We start from the raw sequence: 24,496 nt of genomic DNA on the forward strand, positions 1-24,496 counted from the left end.
CCAGGAACCCTGGAGAGTCCCAGTTTCAGGGCACTTTGGTCTGGTCGGCAACTGAATTTGGTGGGGCAGAGAGGAGGTGTTCAATTAGATGGGGGCAGTTTGCTTTAGTCAGTCCCAGGGAAACTGGATTCCCAGGGCCCAATTCCCCACGGCACTGCGCCTTGTGCAGTCATTTCCACCAGTGAAAAGTGCGTGAGGAGGGAGCGGAAAGTACCACCCGAGCAGCATGTTTTGTGTTTGGTTTGCATGGGTGTAAAGGGCTGTACGTGGTACAGTCCCTTCTGCTTCTGTCGCGATCTACCATAGACTCAGCGTCCGAGGCATCAGCAGCACCGGAGGTGGGGAGCTAATGCTAAAGGTGGAGCAGGAACAGCAATAGGTTTGGACACAACAGACACTGGCTTCCAGAAGGATCCAAGCGGCAACCCCACTCTGCTCCCAATGAAACGCCAGCTGGGACTGGTTCCAGACAGGGCTGTGCGCCCTGCCCCTGAGAGTGCAATGATGATGTTCTGCAAGTGATTTGATTTGAGAGAAGGACAAGGGGAGGGGAGAGGAAGAGGCTCAGGCTGGGTCCTCCTGATTCTCTGGGAACTGGGTTTATCCTGTCCAGCCCTTTGCCTCTGACCATGAATGTGGGGGATAGGAAAAGCCAGCTCCAAGCACCGCTAAACTTCTGGAGCTTGGAATGTGGGTCTTCATGGTGGTACCTTGGCCCATGGCCAATTGTCACTGCGATTATTTGGTGCAATTAACACTGCTTCACCTGGACTGTGGTATGCTGGGATCCCGTTATCACTCTGGGCTCCTGAGTCCTTCTCTGCCTGGCGTACCCAAGAGCCTGTCTGCACTAGGGACCCTTGCATTGGGGTAACTATACCAGTGCTCTATTCCTCTGCTGCTTTCTCCCAGCTTTGCCCTCTCTCAGTGTCTTCCCTGCGCATTAATAACTACGTTAATGTTTAGGCTGGCTCAGCAGCACCTGGCTCTATCCAAACCAAACAGGTTTGTGACTGAGAAGAGGGAGGTAGGAGCTTGCTTCCGCCCTGGCCCAGGAAAGATTCCCACTGCATGAGTTTGCTGGCAGATCCCAGTGGGCAGGGCAGCCAGGGTAAGCCGAGCCGTTTGCCAGGGTTCCCTGGGCAGGGAGAAGATCCTAGAGAAAAGAAGGTGGGTGCTGGTCCATGACGGAGTCCCAGGGGCACCACGCTGCCTAACCGAGGCCCCACATACCCAGGAGATCTGGTGGAGCATGTAAGTGCTGCTGTAATGCTCTTTAATGCATATTGGTAACTTGATGCCAGGAGCTGAAAGGCACCTTATTCCTGTGCAGAACGAGCACCCTGTGAGTGCGACATGTTACTAAATCCAAACGTGGCATTTCACGCTCGCTTTGCACAGGTGTAAACAGCTGCACCAGGTGCAGGGCAATGGGGAATCAGGCCTGAGAGTCCAGTGATGCTGGCAGGACTCCTGGGTTCCATTCCCAACTCTGCCACTGGCCCCCCCACTCACGGGGAGCCCTAGGACTGCACCCAATTTGGAGAGACCTTTAAAATGATCAAAGATGAATGCAAAGAACCACAGATCAGATGTGTTCTGGGAGCTGGACAGAAACTATCATACAGACAAGAAACCCCAGGCTTCTCTGGGGCCCTCTGTGGGGTTCTGATGTGTCCATTCATCCCTGTGAATTGCCCCTGTACACTGCATGGCAATTGCCTGCCACATATTCACACCCCCATAGGCACCTGGAGTACCTCACCCTACAGCAGCCCACCCATCTCAGGCATCAGGGGGCTCCAGCGTTTTGCAATCTCCGTGGCTTGGAGTGGAAAAGGCAATTAATTCCGTCATGTGTTTGGCTGGTTGTCAGGGGAAGGTGTCTGGGATTTTTTCCTTCGTGCTCAGATCAGGAACTTCCCAGAGCATCTGTGTCAGTCTGTCCAGCTCAGAGCCTTTGGCAGGGACAGGGAATTCCAGGTGTGGTGTTTGTACAGTGGACGCAGAGGGGTCCTAGGGTTTCCAGTCACTGTTGCTTTTTGTTTCCCAGGCACTAACCTAATGGTACAATGACCAGGCAGCAAACACATGGCAGGAAACCCAAACAGATGTTTGCATTGACAATTAAAACAAAATTCAGGGCAGGGGGCAGTGAAACCAGCACAGGGCTGGGAGAGGGAGCCGCTCGTGGGCACAGGGAGTGAGACCAGCACAGGGGCTAGGCAAGGGGAGTCAGGTGGGGACCCGGGGATGAAACCAGCACAGGCCATGTGCTCGTGGTACTGGGGACCGTGCCTTTAAAGGCTGAGCTTCCCACAGAGAAAGTCTGGGTGGGGGCACTGGGAACCCTGGACACGGATGATAGCAGAGCTCCAGCAAGCCCTCAGCGATCACTGAACGCCACCACACGGAGGGTCACGTGGGGCTGGCAAGGCATGCTAAGTTTGTCAGGGACAGTCTCGAAAGCTTGTTCCACACTTACCCAGCATTCGTTCTGCTGTGTCCCCTCCGGCCCCTCACACAGGCTCTTGCTGCGACTGGGGGAAGGAGGAAAAGAGAGGGAAATGAAATACTGACCAGGCAGTACCACTGCTACTGAAGCCACGGTGTGTACTCGTGTGTGTGCCTAGGGATCGCTCCTGTGTAGATGGTGTGAGAGAGACACACCCCAGGCCTGTGCCACAGTGAATAATTGGGAGAAAAACTCCTGCAATTCATCCTCTGTGTGTGTCATATCTGCACAGCAGGGTGGGTGTAGGCAGTGTGACAAATAGACAGACACCCACAATGGAGAAATTGTGTGAGTGGATGGGTGAGAGAGAGAGAGAGAGAGAATGGGTGTACCTGGACCTCCCTGTGTCTTTCTGTCTCTGGGTGTACACAGGACTCTTCTGTACAAATTAGGCCCTGTATCACAATCCTCCCCATGGCAACACCGCGTGGCCCGGTGCAGAGTTGGGTTCATCCTGATGACAGGGTGTGGTGGGGAAGGTGCTGCTGGGGAGGCTTCTTTTAGGCCAATCCAGGGAGTCCCTAGCCTAGATTTAAAGCTCTGACCGGTGCAAGGGCTGTGGGGCAGGGAGCATGGAGAGGGAAAGGTCTCATTTCCCAGCCACTCCGAGGGACAGGGAATAACTTGCCCCCTTCCAAAGAGCCCCGGGGCCCTCACTGAATTCTCTCCCTGGCCCTTCCATGGCCACTCACATGCCAAGCAACCGGGGAGCCTGAGGGAGGAATAAGGAGCTGCTGCAGATTATCCCTCCTCGCCAGCTCTGCTGCTGCTGCTCACTCAAGCCCGGGTTGCTGAGAGGGGCGGTCGCCGTAGCAACGTGCAGCGGCGGGGAGGAGATGCTCAGAGCAGGGATGGCTCCCCATGGAAGGGCGAACCTGCCTGCAGCTAGGGACAGGCTCCCTTGAAGGTAGGTCCAATTTGCTGTGTCCCTCTCCTCTGCCTCTCCTGTTGCCATCCCCCCCTCCCCACCCAACACCTACGGCCACTGTGGTTGTCAAGTGAAGAAGGCTGCGTTTCTGGCTGGCTGCTCCTGCTTGCGCGGGGGAGGCCAGAGTTGGGTGGCAGAGGTCCCAAGCATAGGGGTACAGAGGGCTCCACCGTGCTGGGCTGGGGGGGTCCCGCATCGCCGGGGCGGTAGGGAACACATGCAGTATCGGTTAATCCAGTTACAAAGCAGGCACGGTCACAGGGGAGGGTGAAAATAACGAGGAGTCTTGTGGCACCTTAAAGTAAATAAATAACTAAATTGTCTAAATAACAAATGTATTAGAGCATAAGCTTTCGTGGGCTCTGACCCACTTCTTTCACTGGAGTGAAAATTACAGGGTGTGTCATTGATGGACTAAGTGTGGTGCTGGGACTGTGTGTGCATGGGTCTGAGTGACAATGTCTGTCAGGGCAGGCGACAGTGTGTCTGCATGTCCCTCTCCTGTACATATCTATTTAATAACACCTCCCAGCCCCAGACCTGGGCTGAGAATCCACTGCTAAGAATCCATCTCTCCCCAGAAGGGCTTGGGTGACTTCCATCCCTGTTTCAATGACTGCAGAGCACCCACACCCGTTCCTCGGGGGCCCCACGAAGCTCTGACAGCCCAGCCCAGGTGACGGGTTTGGAGATGAGGCTGTCTGAACAGATACATCACCCGGAAGATTTCTGCTGGTAGACGAGGCTGCGTTGCTTTCGTTGCTTAGTCCTCTGAGGCCCTGTGGCTCCTCCTTGGCAACCCCCAGGGCTCTCTGAGGGAACAAGAGTCTGAGCATTCAGCACCCTGCCCCCACAGAGGGGACTGCATGTGAGGTCGCACTGCCCATCACCAGGAGCGGTAAGGAACCCTAGAACTACACCCCTGGGGAGGGCAGCTCTGAAACTGGGCCGTGCATGTCTCGATCCTGGCCCAATGGATTAAGAGCCCCTGCAGGGAGTCTGGTTTGTTAATCGATGGAACAGGAGGGGCTGGGTTGAAGTTTCCCGCCTCTGATTTCTGGGCTGATTTCATTAGCTCCTCTTATTGACCATCATATTCTGAGGCGTTAGACATTAGTGGACTTTGCAGCATTCTTAATGCATGAGAAACAGGGTTCGCATGAGTACATTGGCCACGCGACGGACGACTATTGATCATTTATGGGGCGCCTGGCTTCTATTCCTGGCTGTGGCTGGGGGTGGGGTGTGTGGTTAGAGCAGCAGGGTGTGAGTCAGGACAGCAGTGTTATCCCTGTTTCTGGGCGAGCATGGGGTCTAGTGGCTGGGTACTATGCCCATACGGTAGAACTGGGCAAAGCAGTGTCTCAACATGGCTGCTGATAATTTCTCCCCTTTGCAGAGGGCTCTTGGTAAAAGGTGCCAGAGAAATGCCAAGTGGTGTTCTTGTCATTATTGGCCTCCTCTTGCTATACCTGCTTCCCTGCATGTCCCGAGTGTATGTGGACAGCTGGGATACTGCTAGAGACAGAGAGAGGCCTGAACCCTCCCTCATCCATCTCCGATAGTCTCCATTTCACACGGAGCTCTCTGGAGGTGGCCTGCTCCCTGACAGCTGGTGGTCTTAGAGTCAGATCAGGAACACCTGCCCCCGCACCTCCAGCTGCAGAATTGTCGGTGACTATTTAGTCTCTGAGCCACTTCCCTCCCTGCCCCCCGCCCCCCAGTTCTGTGCTGTTCAAGCTGTGTGGGGAGAGAGGCTACTGCTCTTTGCTTTCCCCCAGCTGTGTTGTCCAGTGCACTTGCAACCGATGATGATTAAGCAGTTGTTGCAAAGGAACTCCTGAAGGGGGAGCCCTTGGATTTATTTGGGAACATGGCACTGCAAAGAATGCCAGGTTGGGAAGTCACAGGCTCAGGAAGGTCAGAGGACAGGTCCCTTGCTAGGCGTAGCAGCCCCTGTTTCCTGGCTCTGTGGAGCCACGAGGGGTATTCTGGAGAGCTTAGGGCCTGGTTTTCATAGTCGGCGAGCACCCGCAAACGCCACCTGCAATGGATTGGAGCTGTAGGCGCCTCTGAAAATGAGGCCATTAATGTTTCCACCCCATCAGGGCCTACCTGTAGGGTCCCCGTCCCTTTGCATGTGATCTGAAATAGCAGGCCCCTGTCCTGCATCCGTGGGAAACATGCATTCTGGCATCTCAAGCCAGAGATGAACCCAGATCACTGTGCTAAGCGCAGTGGATTTGGATGGGACATGGATGGGAGACCTCCCAGGGAAATCTAAGCTGCTGCCAAAGTTGGTGCTGATGATTCAGCAGAGGATGCTCTTTCTTCAGGGTCATCAGTGAATGGGTTCCCCAGCCTTGTGCAAAGGGGTGCTGGAGGCACTCCCTCTTGGATCAGGTGCGACACCAAACCCCAGGTCATTTATGGGCATTACAGATCCTGCAGCATCTTTTCCATGAGATGGGGTGTCAGCCACAGTGTCCATGCCAAATTCCACCATGGGGTCTGCATTCTGCTTCCTTAGAGAGGGCTGTGACTCACCCTCCCTGCTCCAACCCCCCTGGAACTTTGTGGGAGATCTGATCCAAGTCCGAAGCCGGTCTCTAGTGTCCATACAGATACGATTATCAACCTAAAGTGTTATAGTGCTGAGTCCTAGCCAGCTGCCACCTTCCACCCCAGAGGCAGCTGCACTCCAACAGTTGGCAAGGTGGGGTGATGTGGGAGGAAAGGTGGGTCTAGACGTACACTATCCATGAGCTATAGCCAGCTGGAGCAAAGCCATTTCTGCAGGATGACATCCCGTTTGTCAGCCTGTTTCCTTTACATTGCATTGCCTGAATTTTCTGGGGGGGGAATTCTACCCATTGCTCCCCAACCCACTCCTCTCCCTTCCATTCTGCCATGTTATTTTTGGCACCGGCACAGAGCGTTTATTTCATTTTATTTTGCAACAACAAAAATTAACAGAGGGAGGGAGAGAGAGCAAGATGGAGAGCCGCCACCTCTCACAAATACTGCTTCGTCATGATGCTGGTTAATTCTCCTCTTGTTCAGAAATGGACTGAGCCAGCAGCAGAGGTGGGGAGCTGCACACACACACGCTCTGACTGGCTCTGTAAATCCACATTGCTATCACCACTCGATCCTTTGCAGGCACTGCCTCTGGGGCTGGGAGATATACACACACACACACACAGGACTGTCATGCTGTCAGATACACGCCAACAGCACAGCAGCTGAACCCAGCAAGGGCAGCCGGCTGAGGACTCGCTGGGATACTCCCAAGCAAGAGGCAGAAGGAGGGGAAGGAGAGGCGTTTTGCAGCAAGAGAGGGCAGGGGAGCAGTTCTCTGGGCTCCTGGGGCTTGTTGTTGTTATCGTTCTCGGCTTGTTTTTCGGGCTGGGAAACCATGCGAGATTCCTGGAAGAGGCTTCCATAGCCCCAGCTGGGTGAGTCAAGAGGGCTGCCGTGCAATCTCATTGAGCTCGTACTTGACCCCTGCCATGGCTCGGCAGGCATGAGGGGTGGGAGGGCACATTCCAGGCAGATGCTGTTCCACTCTGGTGCCTGTGCCCAGGACTAACCCAACCTGCAGCAAGCGAGTGTGCAGAACCGGCGGGGACTAGAGTTCAGCTGGTATGTTGTTAATAGCATCAACTCTACCTCCTCCTGCCTTTCCTTCCTCATCCTCTTCTTGCTTTGCTTTCTCCCTCCCTTCCCTCCCTGGCTGTTGGTGCTTTGCTCTTTCTTTCCTTCTGTCCGGCCTCTTCCTCCTCCCAGGCACCTGGAAAGGGGACAGCCTTGCTAAGTGAGGATGCTCACCCTCCAATGCCAGAAGCATCACTGCCAGCTACGACAAAATGTGTATTTTTCATAAGTGGCTTCCGAAATGCAGGCCCCACAGACAGCCTGGGCATGTGCTGGCCCGAGGGTGCTGCTGGTGATGTGGGGCAGCAGGGGTATGGTGCTGCTCGTGTGGAGCTAAGGTATTCTAAGCTGGCACTTGGTTGGCAGGAGCTGGTGTTGGTAGTATAGGCCAGGATGCTGGTGCCAGCCAGGCACAGATTAATAAGAGCCGTCTGGCTGGGCTCTGCTAAGGGGATCTTGCTGGGCTGCGCTGGCCTATTACTGGTTTGAGAGGCTGCTTAAAATGTTTTGGTTTTAGCGTTTTAATGCTCAGGGCTAAATGTTCATGCATAGGCAACTAAACAAGGCATTAGCACCCCAGCTTCGGCCCTGCGGTTAGACCTTGGGGCATATAATGAGCATTTGTGCTCTGAGGTTCCGAACCAAGCATCCAGGTGACAGGGGCGGCAGGTTTGTATAATTTTTGGTGGTGCCCAGAACGGGTCCAAGTCCTGCTCCACCCATACCTGCCTAAGGCCCTGGGAGGGAGTTTGGATGCGGGAGGGGTGCGGGCTCTGGGCTGGGGCAGGGGATTGGGGTGCAGGAGGGGATGAGGGCGGCGGGCTCTGTGAGGGAGTTGGGGTGTGGGAGAGGGTGAGGGGTGCGGCTCTTACCTCGGGCGGCTCCCAAAAGCAACCTAAGGCAGCTCCTAGGTGGGGGATGTCGGGAGGGGTCTCTATGTGCCGCTGTCCGCAGGCACCGCCCCCAGCCAATGGGAGCTGTGGAGTTGGCGCTCAGGGTGGGGGCAGTGCGCGGACATACACATCCCCCCCCGGGGCCACAGGGATGCGTCGGCTGCTTCCGGGAGCAGTGCGGCGCGAGGGTGGGCAGGAAGGCGCCATAGCCCCACTATATTGCCGGTGGTGGCAGTGGCGGCCGGGGCTCCTTTTAAATCGCCTGGGGGCAGCAGGCGGGGTCAGGAGATGCTCCAGGGCAGGTGCGTGGGGACAGCAGGCAGGGCCAGGGGAGAGACCTGGCCCCGCAAATTGGTGGAGCCGGGCCCCTGGGTCCTGAATATTCCTGGAGCACGGGCACCACGGGCCCATATAACTCACCGCCCCTGCCAGGTGAGGAATTTGGATGTTCTGGGGACCTGTGTTTGACAAATGAGTTCCCCAGCTCTCTTGAGCCCATTCCCCATGGGCTCAGAAATCCAGTCCAGTTCTTTTTCTCCTCTCAGGGCTGCATCCGGAGCCCATTCCAGGTGGGCACAGAAATGCAGTAGGTCCAGGCCTTTAATGTCCATTTCCTACAGAGACACAATTTTGTGACTAACAGGAAAGCTACAAGGCTGGCAGGCAGGCTGCTTCCACAGCTGCACAGCTCCCCTTCCCCCAGCCATAGACTCCCTCACAGCAACTGGCTCCCTACAGTTGCAAATTGAAATGCAGTTTTGGGCGTCTGGGGATGCTCCCAGAGGCCCTTGTATCATAAGGGAGTTCAGAAGCCTCACCTGGGACCAGCTGATTCCCAGGCCAAAACAGGAATGAGACAAGGGTTTGCACTGTTTGCAACTCGGGGAGAACTTCTCTGTGCAGAGAGTGAATGAGGTAGAGGAGGAAGAGCAAGGCCTGCAGAGTAGTGTCGTGTTAGGTGGAAAGCGGGGTATGGCTGTAGAGGAGGACATAGGCAACAGGCAGGTCGAGGATCTATCGTATGGGGTCAAGAGGAAAACATCTCAGAAGAAAAGTAGATTTTTGCTCCCAAGGGCACCGGTTTGAAAGCAGCCCAAATCAGCAGTGACCAGAAGCCATTCCCATCTGATAGACCTCATGGTCAGTGAGTTACAGGGTCTTAGTTCAGTTTCTAGCAGGACAGCATCTAGATCCCAAAAATCCCCACTGCGATTGGCCTTAATTTGCCTCCACCCTTATGGGCAGGCAGAGGGAGCAAACAGCCTGAGCTTAATAGGCCACTGAGACTGAACTCCCCTCTCATTCTAGAGAGGGATCCCTCTGGGGCAGGGCTGAGAGGCATGGGAGGTTGCAGCCCATATACTGTGGGGACACAAGGACATGGTGGGTGTTGCAGATTTTGGGATGGGATCAAGGTCTCATAGGCCCATCTGCCCCTCCCATCACCTATCCGATGGCACCGGAGCTGGGCCGGGACACACAGGCAGATGCCAGCGCCTCCTATGCTAAAAGAGTGGGGATACTACCCGCTTGCACAGTGGGGAAAGGGGAACTGGGATCGCTGCCTAGATGGGGTGACTCTCGTCAGGATCGAAGGACAGAGCTATAGAGCAGCCATGGGGCCAGCCCACTCATGTGCCTGCCTTAGGGTTTCAAGCATTGTCGGAATGGCTCTTCGATTCTCCCATGACAGGCGCGTTAGGGCACCAGAGAGAAATGCACGTCCCCCGGTTGAGAGATCTGAGCTCGAGCCACAACCTCAACTGGACACTCCAAAGTCTCTCGGCTCCAGAGCTTTGTTTTGACTCATGATCAAGGCCTTTAGCAAACTTCTGACCCAGGTCTGGGCTGGGATTTCAGAGTCCTCCATGTTCCTGCTGGGGGCTCCGATCCAGGGGGTTGGTACAGTCCCACTGGCAGGAAACTGAGAGGGAATGTTGGAAGGGCTGCATCTAGCCACACCCAGGGCCTGGCACTGCCACCCAGCTGGGTTGCTGGGACAGAAAGGGAAGAGCCCTTCCCTCTGTGATTCCTCCAGGGTGTGCCAATATGTAGCGCAGGTTTCCAGAGGCGCTTGCTGTCCAGGCTCTGGGAGGATGGTTTGTTTCTGTTGTTCCTCGCAAGCTGGGTGTGTTGAGCTGGGCATTATCAGCTGGTAGGAAGGCTCAGTTTCTTTGCCGCCCGGCCTCCCTATGCCCCTTCCACATCCTCAGCTACTGAGACCAGCTCTGGCCTCTTGGTGAAGCACATGCTGTTAATGCCCAGAGCTGGCTTGAGAACCCATTTGTACCAGAGCAGTAGAAGCTGAGAAGGTGGAACTGGTTACGGCTGCCAAGCTGAGACAATCAGAGTGAGAGAGGCCTGGGGAAATGCAGGGGACTCCATGACTCCCTCCTGGTGAAGGAACTTGCACATGGTTTTCTCTGACTTGTCTCTAAGGGGAACGCCTGCCTTATTAGGCCGTTGGTGGGTGTCAAACACCACACCCTCCTACCCCACTCAGCCAGGGCAGAAATCAAACCGTCCCGCTGGGTTTGGGCAGGATCAGCTGAGCTCAGAAACAGCCGCTGGCCAATGAGAGAGCCAAGGCTCAACTGTGCTTTGCTGTGGTGGGTGTTGAACTCCACTAACCCTGTCTGGCCCGGGGAGGGCGGGGGCAGCTGTATCCAGCGAAAGGGAGAGGAGAGCAGTGTTTGATCCTGCCATCATATGCAGGGAAGGCAGAGCAGTGTGTGTGTACATCTATCTATCTATGACTGCCTAAGAAGAAGTACAGCAGAAAGGGATCTGTGGGTCCTAGTGGATCTCAAGCTAAATATGAGTCAACAATGTAACACTGTTGCAAAAAGTAGTGTGTCCAGTTCTGGGCACCACACTTCAGGAAAGATGTGGACAAATTGGAGAAAGTCCAGCGAAGAGCAACAAAAATGATTAAAGATCTAGAAAACATGACCTATGAGATTTTAAAAATTGGATTTGTTTAGTCTGGAGAAGAGATGACTGAAGGGGGACATGATAACAGTTTTCAAATATGTAAAAGGTTGTTACAAGGAGGAGGGAGAAAAATTGTTTTTCTTAACCTCTGAGGATAGGACAAGAAGCAATGGGCTTAAATTGCAGCAAGGGAGGTTTAGATTGGACATTAGGAAAATCTTCCTGTCAGGGGGGTTAAGCACTGGAATAAATTGCCTAGGGAGGTTGTGGAATCTCCATCATTGGGGATTTTTAAGAGCAGGTTAGACAAACACCTGTCAGGGATGGTCTAGATAATACTTAGTCCTGCCATGAGTGCGGGGGACTGGACTAGATGACCTCTTGAGGTCCCTTTCAGGCTTATGATTCTATCATTCTATTTAGTGTTCACCATGATATCCCAGAGAGACCCCTCCGGCTTTGTGCTGTGCGGAGAGTGCCCAGCCAGGATGACATAGACCTGATCTTGGCTACCCCTGTGTGTTTCCTGCTCTGTATAAATGCTTTGTAAGGATAAGACAGGATCAAGGGGACAGAGCTCTCCTTTGTAGCTTGCTTCTTTGCTCAGAGCAGGAAGGGGCCTGCCAAGGAAACTCGCCCTCCTGAAGAATGATTCCCCGCCCCGTTTTCCACAGCCCCAGGGTGACTCCTGAGGGTGCCATGTGGTAAGGAGCCAAGCACTTCCTGAATCCAAGGCAGGTCGGGTTCAGCTGATAGGGCAGCTTTGCCAAGAGGGTGTGAAGTTAGGGACAGAGGGAGCCAGGTTTGCTCTGAAGCCCCCCAAAGAACAGCTGGCCTGTCTTCTTCCACCCAGCCACGTCCACAGTGTGCCCAGCGAGACGACTGCCTTTAGCGCGGCTGCCTGTTTCCAGCCTTGGCTTTGCGTCTCCACAGCAGCCGGCGGGGCCGTTGCTATGGCTCGGGATGTGGAGAGAGCTCTAAGCTTCTTTGAGTCGGCAGCCTGCAAAGGGGCTGCGGCTCCAGGAGGTGTGTGCAGGCGGGCGGCCAAGGCATCATGGCCCAGTTATCCCTGGCTGAGCTGGGGATGAAGATACCTGCAGTGCCCTCAGGTCTCTGGGACGCTGGCAGAAAACAGGGCAGGAGGTGTAGTGGGATTGGGATCACTTTTCCTGAGCTGGGAATTGGATTGGAGATGTCCCCTAAGTGTAGCTGGGAATGGGGCAGGGCCCCAGTGAGGACATGTGCAGAGTGTACCATCCTTATGGGCTGTCAGGGTCCCCCATGGGGGATCGGCTCCCGTAGGGTATGAGGGCTCCCTGCAGGATTGCCCAGGGAGGGAGTTGCCCGCAGGGACGGCGATGACACAGGGAACAGGCTGTCAGGAAGTGAAGGGGGTCCTGGAGTCCGAGGCTGCTGGGGTTTGGCTGCTCCCTGCCAGGCTGCAGTCACGGTCGTTCTGGACACATGCACGCTGGTGCATTCGCCCCACATCCGTGTCTACGCCTCTCTGGGTGCTGCCGTGATCAAGTCCCCTCCCATTCCCTTTACATCATCCCTTAGTCTGTTTCCTTCTGCCCCTAAGAGATGCTGTCATGGGAGGTCTCCCACGCCCCTCGCATACAGGATGAGCTGGCTAATCCCATTCTTAGCCCAGATTGCAAGTCACATGAGCCTTTTCCTCACCCCGCTGCATCACAACCACAGTCTCTCCAGTACCCAGGGGCTGCTAAAAGGGCATCGTCTCCCTTTGCAAGGCCATGGGGCCACTGGTGAGCTGCGCACTCAGGCACAGCAGAGCAATGGCGTCGGCGTCAGCAGGGTCACAGAGGAGTGGAGCAGAACTTGGCCCACTGCGCCCAGCTGACACGCTCTGTTTCCCGTCCCCGGTGAGAATGACAGCACTGGATCTGTGGGAGCTCATCTCTCCACGCAGGGAGCCTCAGATGCAACAGCGATGCTCAGTGCACGCCACAGCACTTTGAGATCATGGGGGGAAAGGCACTATTTAAATGCAAAGATCCCCCTCCTGCTCTGTCTGAGAAACCTGGCCCTGGTTCTTCTGGGCAAGAGCCACCCATCGCTGCTGCAAACTAGTACAGCACTTCCTGGGCTTGAGGAGCAATGGCCGCTAGCTCCTGCTAGAGCTCAGGAACCAGGGGATTATAGCAGTGTCACAAATATCCACCCGAGTCTCAGGTCTCCTGAACCGGGATGGTGAAAATGGCACCTCCCATCCCCCTGCTCAGCTCCGCTCAGCTGTAGATCTCAGAGTGCATTGCCAAGGGAGGTCAGATAACACAGTGCAGTGCAAAGAAAGGGCCGTATCACGCTCCCCATTTTACAGCTGGAGAAACTGAGGCACAGAGAGGGGGGACTGATTTGCCCCAGGTGAGTGGGGGAGCTGGGAATAGAACCCAGGTCTCACCCTTCTAGCCTGGTGGCTGATCACGGGATAGTGCCACCATGATCTCAGTTATGCAAGCATCACCTGCTGAGAAAGCACAATGCACCCTAGCCTTCACTCCCTCCCATGCCGTCTCTCTCTTCTCCTCCTCTCTGAAGAGACAAGGAGGCAGCCAAAGTGAGCAATACGCACAGGCTCTTATCTTGCAGAGCCTGACCTGGGAGCAGCAATTGACACAAACTTCATTTAGTACCAAGAAGCCTGTGGGGTGTGGGCACGCTGACTGGAGCCACTCCCTCTGCCTGGGAGGCTGCGGGCCAGAGCCTGTTTGATGACTGGGGGCAGGGACCCTGTGAGGCCCACACGGCACTTGCCTAGAAACACTCCCTGTTGCTCATGTGTTTTGCAGCAGCCTGCTTTCCTGAGTGAGCTTGAAGGGAGCTGTCTGCCTCTCCTCTCTCCTGCCCCATCCCACTGCTCGCCCCACAGTGAGTGAGAGGCCTCACCTCTGACCCACTCTGCTCGGGGAAAAAATATCCCACCAGCTGCCAAGTTTTCTGCCTGTGCAGCCCATATTTTAATGTGAATGAGTCATCCTTTCTCCAGCTGGCACCTCTGCCGGGTGATGCTAAACAGCGTGGAAGGAATAGATTGTCAATAGCACCGGGTTAGCATTGCCAGCCTCCCCGAAGGCGTTATTCCAACACATTCGGGAGGGACCGGGGAAGAGAAGCTGGACAAAGCGGGAGATAGATGCCGATAAACCCAGCCAAGAGTTGTGGATCTCGTTTCCACGTCTTCCCTGGCGCTACTGCCACCTCGCTGCTCTTCTAGCAAAGCAGTTGCACCAGGCATCCGTCTAGATCCCAGGAGCCGCTTAATGGGATACCTGCAAGTCCATACAGTCCCACAGGGCATCCAAATCACTGTCAGGAATGGGGGCACCTAAGCCAGACGCTAGGTCATGCAAGTCATGCATGTGGCCCAGCCACTCAAGCTGCCTCTGAACAGGAAGACCAAGCCAAAACCATCACACAGGGCATCCAAACCACTGCCTGGGCACTGGGGCCATTCTGTGGTGACCCCATGCCAAGTCCCTGCAGGGGCACCCAGTTCTGGGCATGGAATGGCAGCTCGACAGAGACTTCCCATGTGGCTTTGCCCAACCTCACCCAACAGACAGCAGCCAGGGGCGTGATGCAGACGTTCCTTGCTGCTCCAGGGTCTCAGGCTGCTCTTTGCTTAACTATCCCGTGCCTGTAGCTGCTCTTTCTCTCCAGGGGCTAGTTGCTTGCCCGGGATGCATGGGCATGGGGGGACAGGTGCAGGAACCGAGGAGGACATGGGCTCATGCTGCCTGGAGTTGGGGGAGCTGGGGGAGCTATGTTCTGACAGCCAAGTCTTTCATTCTAATGGGCCTAATTAGGCCGGGCTGACCACTCCGAGAGGAAGCTGGCTGCCTGGTGTAATGGATGGTGCTGTGCAAATGGCTGTCAAGGCAGAGAGCCTGTGTGCATCCGCTATCCCTGCTGCAAGTGAGAGCTGACTGCCTCCCGGATGGTAATTGATGTGCCATTATCACCGCTCGCTCATGGCATTAAGATTTCATTGCTGGGGCTGCGTCTCTAATGGACTTGGCAGGTGTTGGTTGGGGGCTGGGGTGGGTCCGTGCACACAGAACAGCCTTTCAGCAGGAAGCCTAGCGAATAGCTGGGAGCCAGAGTTCAGCGGGACCGGTGGGAGCTGTAGTGTAGACTGGCTCAGCTGAAGACAAGGTGGGAAAAATTCCTGTGCCCTGTCTCTGCTACAGCTTCCTCTGTGGCACCTGCAGCCGTCCAGGTGAATTAAGGCTCCCTTTTTTGTCAGGGAAGATGTGAACAGCATGTGCAAACTCGCTCCAGGATAGTAACACACCAGGAGAGAGGAGAGAGGCCCCTAGCCTGAGAATGGAGTGGGGACTGGCTACTGCAAAGAGAAGGAAAAAATTTGAGTTCCTTTACCCCTGCTAGTGTCCACTTTCAGTTCTCTTCCTCTATGGGACCACACCCAGAGCCTGTTCTATATGGGCACAGAAATCTGGCCCAGGTTCTTCTCTTGCCAGGAGGAAACAGGATGCTTTGTGATTAAGATACTAGACTGACGTTCAGGAGACCTGGGTTCAGGTCCTGGTTCTGTTACAGACCCCCTGTGTGATCTGGGGCAAGTCAGTTAATTGCTCTGTGCCTCAGTTTCCCATCTGTAAAATCGGGATAGTGGCACTGTCCTACTTCATAGGCAGGTCGTGAGGATAACCCTGTTAGTGTTTGTGGGGTGCCAGGTACTGGGAGGGAAGGTACTTGGATGAGGGCCATGCAAGTGCCTTGGTAGATAGTTAAGTTAGGATGAACATATGGGGTGGAGATGACACATTGTGTGGAGTACTCCTATGTATTTATTGAATGGCCAGGTACCTGTCTGAGAGAGGATGGGGGCAGGGTGGGAGTGTGGCCTGTTGGGCAAAGGAAAGGCCTGGATTTCAATGTGTGTCAGGACTCCTGGGTTCTGATCATGCTGTAAATTGTATGGGCTCTGGCCCTACTGTCTTCAACAGTAGTTGCATGCAGGAGTTGCATGCACATGGTTGATGGGATAACTGGACCCTTGGGTGCTCTGCCCCTGGCTCACTGAATGACCTAAGGCAAGTCATTTCCTCACTCTGTGCCTCAGTTTCCCACCTTTACCGCCTCCTGCAGGAACATGGGGCTTAATTCACTGACATGTGCAGGGCTTTGAGCTCCTTGGGTGGAAGCCTCTATAGACGCCAGCTTGCAGATGCTGGCTCACAGTGGATATTATCAGATTTCCCTCCCGCTCTCCAGGATATTGGCTCTAAATCCCCCTGGGGCGGGGAGGAGGAGGCAGCAAGGCTGGGCTGTGGCTGGAGCTCCTGTTGAAGGATAGCGACTGGAGGGCAGGTCAGCCCAGACGCTGAGACAGCAGAATCTTTATTCGGAAGCCCTTGTCTCTTCTCTGTCCTAGGAAGAAAGCAGGATGGAGAAGGGAGCAATTGCCCCTCGGGTCGACAGGGCTGGCCCCTAGCATCCCTGTACAGCAGGCGGGGGCACTGGGATGGGGTGAGGGTTGTTGGGGAGGGGCATTGTTGGTGTTTTAGTGGGAGGGGGTGGCTATCAGCGAGGAGGCAGGAGGAGCAGAACTGCAGGTCCTAAGGCACTGTCCAGGATGTTCCCCTGGGCTGGGTGGGGCACTGGTGCTCTGCCCATCCTTCTCTCCGCTGTCCTGGGGCAGCGCGAAGAGGTGTCCAGCCGGGCTGGGTGTGTTTCCCCAGCCCCCTTCCCCACGCGGCCACGTGCGTGCTTGGCTCGCGGGCCCAACTCCCCGTCTGTTTCAGGAACTTGTGACCTAGCATATCCCTCGCTTATTTATGGCTGTGAGTCTTTTCCATAGCAACCCTCACATGACGCCGTGGAGCGAGGGAGGGGGAAATGCCAGGGGAGAGAAACAATGAGAGATGGAGAGAAAGAAATAGAGGAAGAGTCATGCTGAGGAAGGGTGAGGGAGAAAGCGGGGATGAAATGCTGGGAGGGAGGGAGAGGAAACGGGGGTGGGTGGGGATGAGAAGGAGGAGAAGAGAGCGAGAAGGAGAGAGTGGGAGAAGGAAGGAAGAGGAGTGCATGAGCCATGCATTATACCCTCCCCCATCTCTCTCAGGCAGTAGCTCTCTGGAGGAGCTGCTCCTGCCCTGGCCCCTTGCCCACAGGCTGCCGCAAACTAACATGCTTGGCTGTTGTGAAAAGTCAAACCCCGGATTTCCTGGAGTGGGGGGAGCCGGCCTCCTAAATCACCCATGTCAGCCCAGCTTTGTGCACTGAGAACCTCCTGTCCCCAACTCCCCCCCGCCCCAACATTGTGCTCTGAAAGGTTACTATGCTGGCAGTGCTCAACGCCGCTCTGTTCTCTAATCCTCTTCTGTGTCTGTCCCGCAGGCTGGGGAGAGCATGGGACATCCTACTTGCCAGCCCCTGCCTGGGCACCACCCTGCTCTGCTATAGGAGCTGGGAATCTGGGGCACTTTCCCCAATCTCCCAAAAACCTTTCTAGGGGTCGGTAGGTTAAAGTGGCCAAATGCAGTGATCTAGCTCTCTATCATCTTTTGCATTCTGGTTTGACTGCATGACTGAGAAGAGCTTATTGAAGGAAAACTAAAGTTAAGGGATTTTTGTTATTTGATTATTATTACTATTATGAATTATGATGAGACGCTGAGATGATTGATTATTATTATTATTTGTATCCAGGATCCCAATTGTGCTAGGTGCTGCACAAACACAGAGAAAAAAGATGGTCCCTGCCCCCAAAGAGCACACAATCTGAGTAAAAGCAGGCTAGCAGAGTTTTGCATTTATTTCTGAGCATGGTAAGGTATCTTGTGGCAGTGAGTTCCATAGTCTAGATCTAGCACCTGTCAAGGTTCTGTTTCCTGTACATGAGTCTCCCACACTGGTTGACAGTGTCACAGTTCCAGTGGACTGGGGCTGCTGTGAAAGGATGTTCCAGTGGTTTGGTCACTTGTCTAGGACTTGGGTGGGACATAGGTTTAATCCCTTTGTCTGCCACAGATTTGGACAAATTGCTTAGTCTTTCTGTGCCTCAGTTCCCCACCTGTACAATGGGGATATAAGTGCTACTGTACCTCCCAGGGGTGTGTGAAGGTAAACACCTTTCAGAGCGAGAAGTGCTTGGAGATCTGCTGAAAAGAGCTGGGTGTTACTCTTCGTGGGAGGCTGTGGTCATGGGGGAAGAGGCATCTCTTAGGTAGCCAGTGGCAGGCTTTGAATGTCAGGAGAGAGCTCCTGGACTGCGCTCTATGTTTTGCTAGGGAGCCGGTGCAACTCCTGGAGCTCCTGGGCCATGTGGCTAAGCAGACAGGCTGCTGTAGTTTTCTCAGGGCATGTGGCTTCATCCTTACATAGAATAAACCCTGGAGGTCACCAGTCATCTCATCTGTGTCTCAGAGGATAGGGCACAAGCCACTGGCCAGCTGCGGAGGATAATGGGCACCAACAGCACCAAGGAGCCCAAAGGGGTCCCAAGGCTGCAGATTGGTTGAGCCTGAGAGGTGAAGGCTCAGTAATGGGGGATGCTTGAGGAGAAGGCATGTTCTTCCAGGTGCTTCCCCCTTCCCACCAACATCACCTCCGGCTTGCCTGCTGGGCTCAGCGTTAGCCAAGCGCTCTGGGTCCTGCCCGGTGCTGATCTCAGCCCACTGCTGGGAGAGTTGGGTGACAGGGCTGTATACCTTGGAGGTAAGGAGCCACAGGGCTGGATAATGCTGGCACTGCAGCCCGCACTGGCTCACCCTCTTCACGCAGATGCTGAACAGCCTCAGGGAGAGAAGCAAGCCTGGCAGGACAGCGCAGGCCTGGGCTCTGGAGAGAACTGGGCATTGCCTTAGCTTTCCCACCTCCCGAGGATTTGGCTGGCACTTGGTCAAACCCATCGGCGCCATAACTCGGTGCGGAGCATGGGCCAGTCCCAACGCCCACAGCCCCGTGCTGCTCCACCCAGCTTTGCTTGGCTTTCGGCTGTTCCTTTTCGGCAACCAGTCTCAGTGCCCAGTCCCTGTGGTGCTGGGGGATGGATGGAATCAGTTTGCTCCCTGGTGCAGAGAGACCTGGATCCCAGCCCCCGGTGGCTCACAGCTGGCCTGTGTGAGAATCCCAAACATGGGTAGGATCCAGCCTTATCTCTGATGGCACCCGCAAGCAGCCAGCACGTGTGCACTCAGACTGCCTGCCAAGGAGAGCCCGAGCGGCTGGAATCACTGGCCCAGGGAGATTGGTGGTTGCTATGGAGAGAAAGGCTGCTGATTTGGGCGTTGGCACTGCTGTCTGCTCCAGATAAGTATGTTCTGGTGAAGTGCCCTGAAAGGGTGGGGTCTAGGCCACGGGAGCTGAAGGCAGTAGGTGAAAGGGACAGATTCTCGGGACAGTTACAGCTCTGCCTGCCTCCTCCTCTGGGCCTCTCATTTCTGTCTGCCTGCCTCCTTCTCTTCATCTACCGTGTGTCAGACTCTCCTGTCTGTCTAATCGTCACCATGCACATCCTTCTCTCCAGGTATCCCTCTGGCTCATTCTCACTTTTCGTCTGTCTCTAATCTAGCTGCTTGTCCCTTCCTTGATCCATCTGCCGGTCTGTACGTCTGGAGTCCTGTTCTTCTTCTCCTCATCTGTCTCGCCATATATATATTACATGTCCATTCGGGGCATGGGCACAGTGAATTGGCGGATGACTCAGGGTGCATGCAGAGCCCAGTCGTGCCTTGTATTGATCTGTGGCTGGCAGGCCAGCAACTGGGTGGTTTGAAAGGTGTGCGGCCCAGACGCTGTTATTGCGCAAGGGAGAGTCTGAAATGTTCCTAAGCAACTGCCATGTCTCTGAAGGAGCTCACCGTTCCCTCGATGGGAAACGGCTTTTGGCTGTTTCCAGCCAGGACCTAGATAAGGGCCCCAGGGAGGGAGTGAACCCCTGGGCCAGGGCATGGGGAACGGGTCCGATGGGAGCTGGCAGCTGCAGGCACATGGGGGGCAGCCAGGGATGGAGAGCAATGTTCTCGGTGATTATTTTGGATAATGTGATTATCATCTACGAATACCCACGGGTCTGCCTGGCGGTGAGGGCCAAGCAGCTGCTTTTGTCGGCTTTGTCAAAATGTTCCAGCTCAGCCAGATGTGACTCCCGTGACCCAGTACAGATAGTTGCCTGGCCAAGCATTGAGTGGGGGTGAGGTGATCCCAGCCTGCATGCAGTCTCTTCCGATGCTCCAGCTTGCTGATGCTCCCCTGGGCTCCATATAACTACCCAAGACTTGCTCCTCCTTTCCTGGCCTCCCTTCCTCACCCTGATTTCCTTCCTGCTACTCTCCCTGGACCATAAGAATACCTGTCATCACACACTGGGATAGTGGTTCATCCCCAATTTTTGTGCCAGACATGGACCACCTGGGACATGTTACCCCGAAGGCAGTGCCCTGCACTCACTTGGAACATCCATGGAGGAGCACTGAGCGGAGCATTCTGCACCTCACATGGAATTAGATATGGTGTTACATTGAAGCGTGTGACGTACCACTGACTTGCACGGATCACCCCAGTGTGTGTGTGGGACATGGCTTAATGTGGAACTTCTCCAGTTGATATGTGGGATGTGGCTTCACAGGGTTTCTCCCCAGTGGATACCTGGGATTGGCTTCATGTATTGTAGATCTTTACCATTGAATACGCAGGATGTGGCTTTATGTGGATTGTCCCAAGTGGATACGCAGGACATGGTCTCATGTGGATTGTCCCAAGTGGCTACATGGGACATGGAGTCACATGGTTTGTTCTTATTGAATACATGGGGGAGCTGGCTTTATGTGGATCATCCCCAGTGGATACGCAGGACATGGTTTCCTGTGGGTCATCCCCCGTAAAAACACGAGATGTGGCTTCATGTGGATTATCCTTACTGAATATGTGGGACTTGGCTTCGAGTGGATTCTTCTCGTTGAACATATGGGGAGTTGCTTCGTATGGATTGTCCCCAGTGGGTACATGGGAGGTAGCTTCGCATGGAGATCATTCCCATTTAATACATGGGACGTGGCTTCACGTGGATCATCCCCAGTGAATGTGGCTTGATGTGCATCTGCTTCATATGCTATGTAGGAACTAGCTGATAGTTAGGTTGGGTTTGGTTTAGCTAAACAGAGTGTGAAATGTGCTTACGTCACCTACTCCCGTTCTTTGTATTTCCAAATATACTACTTGCTGCCAGGCACCAGGAGAACTTGGACTCATCCAGAGGGGCGGTACAACGGACTAGGAAATCCATGAGATTTACACACAACAAGGCTGCGTCCAGGACATTCGTGGTTCCTGAGATTCCAGTGCACAGTGTGTCCCCGTGCGACAGGCGTCAGCTTCCACCGAAGCCCGAATCCCCTTTACAGCAGGTGGCCTGGGATTTCCAAGGGCTCTCCTTATCTGCTAACAGCAAATCCCAGTGTCAGGAGGAGCAGGGCCTCTGCTGAAGCCATTCCCAGGAAGTCAGGGACTCCACCCCTGGCTTTGCCTGCAACGGTGCCTGTGGAAAGTCTGAGCTCATGTATCCTGTGCTAGTCAGCTACTCAGCCGGCCTGGTCCCTACAATACATCGTTATCTAGCTAGCGTCCCCCATGCGCCCTGCTGTGCCGTGCTGCCGCACAGAGAGAAAGAGGCTTTGACAGGCAGACGAAATAGTCCTTTGCCCTTCCTGGCGCCGTCCATTGAGGATTTCGTTGCACTTCACAGGCACTCATGAATTAAGGCTCACAGCCCCATCCCTGGGAAACATCCATCCCTGTTTTATAGATGGAGAATCCCAGGCACAGAGAGGGTCTGGGTGCAGCCTCTGGAGAAGGGGAGAAGAAGTGGGGCTGGATTTCTGTGCCCACCTGGAATGGGTTCTAGGTGTGGCTGCCTGGCCAGAGGAGAACCAGAGCTGCATTTCTGCCTCTGCTGGCCTGGATTCTGGCAACACAGCACCAAACCAAAGGGTTATTTGGAGTGCGTTTCTGGCCCAGAGGTGGAGAGATTCCCAATGAGACTGATGAGCCCTGATGGTGACTGTGTCTCCTGGAAGACAGATCAGGGTGACATATCCTGGGACCGGCGGATGCTCAGCCTTTGGGGGACCTTAGTCCCTCCCCTCTTCCATTTCGGGAGGCAATGGCTGAGTGTTATAAGCCTCAGGTTTGAAACTCCAGGGCTCCTCAGAATCAAAGGCTAAAAGTCCAGCAGGGCCACTTCAGCTTTTCAATATTCCATGGTAAAAAAACGCTGAGTTCCAAGAACGTATTGCATGTGAGCCTCTCCTGGAACAATGGCCTCCGGTGCAGGTGTGCAAAATTCTCATTATACAGGGGTACACTGCACCTTGGTCCCAGATAGCACTGCTGTGCAATGAGCTGCATGTCACCCCTCCAGCCCAGCCCAGAGGTGGCCACATCTCAGAGTCCCATCAGGGTGACAGTTTCTATGGAAACTTAAGAGATTGACTCAGTGCAAGACAGTGTAGACCCTCCCCATTCGGCATATGAGGATTTTTTGCTCTCTCCCCACTCCCGCCCTAAAGGAGAATTTCAGAGAAAAGCAAGAAACCGGTAAAAAAAGGAAAAGAGGGGAATACAATCCCTCCCCTTCCCATTCCCTCCCTCTGACAGCGCCAGCCCCTTCTGTGCTGGGTTCTTTTCCTTCCCAGAACTGCACGGCTGCCTATTAGCACTCCAGGGCCGTGTGCTAAGTGCAGCCAGGCTGCTGCCCTTGCTCCCCACCGGGGCCTTCTGAACCCAGCGTGCTGGCTGGGACAAAAGGCGTAATTAACTCTGCTCTGTCAGCGCCCGGTCAACAAGCGCCTGCGATAACAGGCCTCGGAGCTGGGCCCTGGCACAGGACCACCTGCCCAAGGCAGAGCGGGGCCGGGGGGGCATGCTGCAGTCCCCGCAAAGGGGAGACAAACTCCTGCTGAGGAAAAGCCAGACGGAGCGGAGCCTGTTCGACTCCGCTGGGCTGAGGGAGGCCGAGGCCTCTGAACAATAAACCCATTGTGTCCCCCCCTCCCCCCGCCTGGAGGGCAGGACTTACCTACAGCATCAGCGGCTGGGGATGGCAGGTGAACAGGCCTCCTGGGCTGCATGCTTCAGGTGGCATTGCTGGGGGAGTCCCTTACAGACTGCCAGACAAACGCCAGCCCGGCCTGAGCCAGGGCCGGGAGGGGAACTGGCCCCGGAGGGGTCTTGGCATGTCTGGGTCTGCGCCATGCCTGTTATATGAGGGAAAGGCGAAGGTCTCCCGACTGTTGTCAGGGAGATTGAGGCAAGGCCTGGGCTTGTGCTGATTGGCTCAGAGCATGGAAAGTGCTTCATTCTCACGACCGCTCCGCATCGGGCCCCGCGCTTCTTTGGATAATCTGGGCCCAGGCGTCCAGAGCGCCGTGTAACCAGAATGAACCCTCACAAGCCCCTGCACTAGGTCCTTTTACAGATGGGGAAATCGCCCTTTTACAGATGGGGAAATTGAGGCATGGAAGAAAAGAGGCCACTGATTTTGGGTGCCTCGGGGTTTCACCAAGCAGCTTCCGCGCATCCAAAAATCAAGACAATCAGCATGAGGAGCTACTGCCGAAAAGGTTGACCTGCTCCAGGTCACCCCACAAGCCTGTGTCAAAGGCCCCCTGGGGATCCTGGCCCCTGTGCTTAGGCCACAGGCGTGTTTTCATGTGTCCTCTGACAGCCGTAGAATTGAGCTTGGTTTGGATGCTAGTTCCCAGAGTCTGGAGGAGGACAGTGCTGGATAAAGGCTCCCCACTTTGGTCCCAAGCAGGGCCCGCGGAGCCCTCCCTCCCGGAGCCTCAGCAGCTGGCGGCTGCTCTGAAGGCCGAAGCAGATGGAACCCAGGAAAGCTGGAGCATATCGAGTCTCTCCCTTAGAGGTGGCACATGCCCCCTCTTCCCTGCTGTGGGCACTGACAGACTGGCAACCTCTTGCAGCCTGGGAGGCGAGGAATGGGGGAGATGGAGGTGTGTGTAATAACTGGGCAAATTGCCCCCCACCACAGCCTGCAACACAGGGAGACTAGAGATGGCTCCGGAGTTGGATTACTCTGTTCCCCGCTAGCCTGGCCCAGTGAGACAGGCCACGACTGCAAGGATGCGTTTTCCAGGCAGTGGGTTGGGGGGGGGGGGGTATTGATCAGAGATGTCTCCAGCTGGCAAGTGCGTCTGGAGGGCGAGGCTTGGGTTTCAGCTCTCAGGACAGAGAGCAGCTCGGGGAGAGCGGGGGCCGCAGAGGAGACGCCACTTGTGGAGCTGATGAGGTTCTGGCTGGGAGCGGGGCTGCTGCATAGCTCTGTTGTGTACTGCCTCCCCATGTGAGAGGTGCCCAGATGATGGGGAGGGTGCACCAGCACTCAGAGATGGATCAGAACCGGAGCCGGTAGTCTGACCCACTCCCAAACTCCATGGCTCAGGTAAAATGGGACCCATGTCAGAACTTCACCTCTGGTGGTGCAAGATCCAAACCCGATTGATGAGGCTTTGCACCCTCCAGAACAGCCCTGGTTTTGCCCATCTCTGCCTGGCTATTAAC

General features: G+C 55.1%; 1 protein-coding gene across 1 annotated transcript in view; it reads left to right on the forward strand.

Annotated features, from left to right (window-relative positions):
* Positions 1-3,273: 3,273 nt before the first annotated feature.
* DMTN (dematin actin binding protein) overlaps positions 3,274-24,496 on the forward strand; it is a 35,773-nt gene continuing 14,550 nt past the window's right edge. The window contains exon 1 of the mRNA XM_074940324.1: positions 3,274-3,422. The gene's annotated coding sequence lies outside the window, so the exon portion shown is untranslated. The remainder of the gene's footprint in view (positions 3,423-24,496) is intronic.

Source organism: Natator depressus, chromosome 26, assembly GCF_965152275.1.
Source record: "Natator depressus isolate rNatDep1 chromosome 26, rNatDep2.hap1, whole genome shotgun sequence".
Classification (NCBI taxonomy): Eukaryota; Metazoa; Chordata; order Testudines; family Cheloniidae; genus Natator; species Natator depressus.